We start from the raw sequence: 4,545 nt of genomic DNA on the forward strand, positions 1-4,545 counted from the left end.
ATCCCCGAGATCCATAGGACGGGAAGATTCATAACCTGGAGGACAAGCTCAGTCATTTATATGGCAGCAGGGACTTGTGGAAGAAAAATATGGACGTAAAGGATGGAAAGAATATTATAGAAAGTGAAGGAAAACTAATATGTGCTTCCTAAACCATTAAGAAGAGGTGTGAAGGAGGCCCCGTTATTCATCGGTGCACAGCCGGACTCTACAGGAGCAGCCGCGCCATCACCGGACGCTTCTGCTGTGATAAGGACAGCAGATAAAGCTTCACTGCACCGGAGACTCCACACAATATCACACACCGGTCATCATCATCACACGCCGGTCATTATTACACACCTGTGGAAACATCTACCGGAATCTCCTCCTTCCCGTCACTCACACACGGCTGATCCCTCCTCGTAATCGCTTCTTCTTCTGTCTCGTCCTTCACTTTATTCTTAGTCGGATCTTCCTCCTGATATATCAGATGTAACAATCAGCACAATACAAGAAACCACCTAAATCTGTGACATCCATGACCTCGATCAGAAATGTCCCCCCATATACAGATCCGGTACAGGGCTCAGCACAGTCTACCTGATGACTCTCCGGGATGTTGTGATTCTCCTCTGGACAGTCCTGGGGATACAGAGGACGGGGACATCTCTCTGGTGGATTTCTCCTCCTGAATCCATCTGTAGGAAACACACAGTGACGGAATAAATTGTATCATGTGTGGCAAAGTCACTGGTAAAGTGATAGAGGGAAGATATATTTCATGGAGGCTATTAGCTTCTGTGAATTGAAACCATGAAATTTGCTCCAACATGTTATTTGCTTAAAGAGGTTAAACTTCCATGTTAAAAGGGAGTGTTTTTTGTGAATGATCATTGTGAAGGGTTGGAGGTCATTCACCATATCTCCATCTCAGAGTGTGGTCTTTGATTTAAATACAAGTCCTACTGAGGCATTCAGTGTTCAGTGTCTGGAGAAGCTAGCTCCAGAGAGGATCTTGTGTTTGTTTATCCTGAACCAAGTGGAGTTGCTGAACCAATTTGTCATGAAAACAACACCCACTCTTGGGTCAGACCTTGCAGCTCTCTGGCGCCCCCTTATCCTGCTGGTCAAACACGGTATTGACAGAGGATAAGCACGGGTGCCGCTGCTCTAATTTATGTCGACTATTGCGGCACGTGATGTGACAGGACGTATATATACCACCAGTTCCTTCCAGGAACGTATATATACCTCCGACCAGCCACCCTCAAACCACAATATCACATAAATACTGGTATACTGCCACCACCGATCGCTTAACAGGTGGATCGGGTACCTGGTAGGTAACGTGAATTAGCGGGTGAGGAACGTGTTTGCTCGACATAGGACAAGAAGAAAGAAACTGGTAAATAATTAATGATTTACTCCCAAAAGGGGGGCAGTGTTTACAAAATATATACAAGATATTATAAAGGAGACAATTTACATATATGCATAAAACAGTTATTAAAATAAAAGGGATAAGTAATAGCAAAACCTGCTTCACAAGGTGATGGTCTCAGATTCTGTGGGGGGGACGGCTCCCCGGAAATTAGAGGTGATTCTTCTTACGCCGCGTGATGTGCGTGCGTTCGACGTCCCTAAGAAAAAAAAAAAAAAATCAACCACATCCATCAGGACATCTCAGCCCAATCTCCTCAGTGCCTGGATCCCCTTCCCTGCCGCACTTCAAGCTCACTAGCCATCTTTGAGCCTGTCACAGAAGAAGAGGTTACCCAGCTCCTCGCTTCTTCTCGGCCTACAACCTGCAACAGTGACCCCATTCCTTCACATCTCCTGCAGTCCCTCTCACCGGTGGTCACCACTCACCTGACTAAAATATTTAACCTCTCTCTTTCGTCAGGTATCTTTCCCTCCTCATTTAAACATGCCATCATAACCCCTTTACTTAAAAAGCCATCCCTGGACCAGACCTGTCTCTAGTCTTCCCTTCATCTCTAAACTCCTGGAACGCTTGGTCCACTCCCGTCTAATCCGCTATCTCTCAGATAACTCTCTCCTCGACCCTCTACAATCTGGTTTCCGCTCCTTACACTCCACTGAAACTGCCCTCACTAAAGTCTCTAACGATCTACTAACAGCTAAATCCAAAGGTCACTGCTCCCTGCTGATTCTCCTGGATCTCTCTGCAGCATTTGACACTGTGGATCACCAGCTCCTCCTCACTATGCTCCGCTCTATAGGCCTCAAGGAAACCGTTCTCTCCTGGTTCTCCTCCTATCTCTCTGACCGCTGCTTCACTGTATCTTTTGCCGGCTCCTCTTCCCCTCCTCATCCCCTTACTATCGGGGTTCCTCAGGGCTCAGTCCTAGGCCCCCTCCTCTTCTCTCTATACACTGCCCCTATTGGACAAACAATCAGCAGATTTGGGTTCCAGTATCATCTCTATGCTGACGACACCCAACTATACACTTCTTCCCCTGACATCACCCCTACCCTAATACAAAACACCAAGGATTGTTTATCTGCTGTGTCTAGCATCATGTCCTCCCTCTATCTCAAATTGAATCTCTCCAAAACTGAACTTCTTGTGTTTCCCCCCTCTAGTAACCTAACTCTACCTAATATCGAAATTACCTTGGAGGGGTCAACCATAACTCCCAAGCAGCACGCCCGCTGCCTTGGGGTCATATTCGACACTAACCTTTCCTTTACTCCCTATATCTGATCACTCACTCGCTCTTGTCACCTGCATCTTAAAAACATCTCCAGAATCCGACCTTTTCTCACTTTGGAAACTGCTAAAACTCTTACTGTCGCTCTTATTCACTCTCGTCTGGACTACTGCAACTCTCTTCTGATCGGTCTCCCTCTTACCAAAATTTCCCCTCTCCAATCTGTCCTGAATGCGACAGCCAGGGTCGTATTTATGTCCAGCCGCTTCACCGATGCCTCCACCTTGTGCCAGTCATTACACTGGTTACCCATTCACTACAGGGTCCAATATAAACTCATTGCTCTCACCCACAAAGCTCTCTACAGTTCTGCACCACCTTATATCTCCTCTCTCATCTCAGTCTATCGTCCTACACGTGCCCTCCGTTCCACAAATGACCTAAGGCTAACATCCCCCATAATCCGAACCTCACACCTCCGTCTCCAAGACTTCTCTCGTGCTGCACCAGTTCTCTGGAATGCTCTACCCCAGACGATCCGATTGATGCCTAGCCCCGATGTCTTCAAGCGCGCTTTAAAAACCCATCTCTTTAAACAAGCCGACCACCACAACTACTCAGTAAACTAACTTTCCCCTGTTCCCTCCTAAATATTATTCAGAATCTGCTCCCTACTGTTCATCTGTTTCTACACCCTCCATGCACTCGATAACTGCACTCGGTAATTGAGTATTGCACTTTAACATACAGGCTGATGACCGGATCATACAGCTTTATATGATAATCCCGACTTATTATAATTGCCAGACCTGAAATAACAAGCACTTTCCACCTATTGTGTCCCCCCATTTCCATGTAGATTGTAAGCGTGCGGGCAGGGACCTCACTCCTGATGTAACTGTTAAACTGTCTCACCTTGTATTGAATTTATTGTTTGTACATGTCCCCGCTTAATTGTAAAGTGCTGCGGAATATGTTGGCGCTATATAAATAAAAATTATTATTATTATTATTATTAACTCTCAGCAGGTGGATCCCTGCTATCACAAAGACTGTGCTTTTGTGTTACCATTTTGCTTTGTTTTCCTGTTTTGGCCAAAGGGCCGTGATTTCTTTTATGGACTCAGTGTTGGTTTATGCTGCATTTTAATAAACCAATGAGAACTTTTTGGCCAAAGGGCCGTGATTTCTTTTATGGACTCAGTGTTGGTTTATGCTGCATCTTAATAAACCAACGAGAAGTTTTTAAAGAAACAGTGTACCTGTGTCTACCTCCGTGTGAGCGATCTACCACACATGTTATGATGAAATTATGGGAGTAGTAGTAGGTGACCACAGAACAGACATGACAGTTTCCCCTCCTCACCCTGCTGATCGGCCCATATTGCGATCGCCTCTTGTGCTCCATGTATAACCTCAACCTTAATATCAACCAGATCTTCACCCTAAAAATAAAAATGTAAGATGAGCTCAGGTCCCATCACTTCATGGTCAGATGTTGTGGGGACTTCAGTGTCATCTACCTGATGATCCTCCGGGATGTTGTGATTCTCCTCTGGACAGTCCTGGGAATACAGAGGACGGGGACATCTCTCTGGTGGATTTCTCCTCCTGGATCCATCTGTGGAGACACAGAGACTGAATACATGACCTGCCGTGTATCTGTCTATATATGAGACTCGTCTCTCAGAACCAGTAATTCTATGTTTATGTATCAGGGAATAAATTACATTGTTGTGGTCCTCACCCCCGGTACCAAGGACCCAGCACATTGTGGACCTCAAGTATGAAGTGATAATCAGCGAGGCCAAAGCCTAATGCTCTCTGCTCTGCACTCGGAGGATGAGGACCCTGAGGAGAGGGACAGAGAAGACCCTCGTCAGTCAGA

At 45.9% G+C, this 4,545-nt stretch overlaps 1 long non-coding RNA gene across 1 annotated transcript; it reads right to left on the reverse strand.

The window, feature by feature from the left end:
- Positions 1-356: 356 nt before the first annotated feature.
- LOC141220270 (uncharacterized) lies at positions 357-4,104 on the reverse strand. The gene is made up of 4 exons (XR_012288633.1): positions 4,024-4,104; positions 1,520-1,622; positions 583-680; positions 357-460 (listed from the first exon to the last, which is right to left on the reverse strand). It is a non-coding gene; the product is annotated as an uncharacterized lncRNA (long non-coding RNA).
- Positions 4,105-4,545: the final 441 nt, after the last annotated feature.

The sequence above is a fragment of the Phyllobates terribilis genome, unplaced genomic scaffold (assembly GCF_046119375.1).
Source record: "Phyllobates terribilis strain yellow unplaced genomic scaffold, ASM4611937v1 Scaffold_279__1_contigs__length_2497574, whole genome shotgun sequence".
NCBI classification, from domain to species: Eukaryota; Metazoa; Chordata; class Amphibia; order Anura; family Dendrobatidae; genus Phyllobates; species Phyllobates terribilis.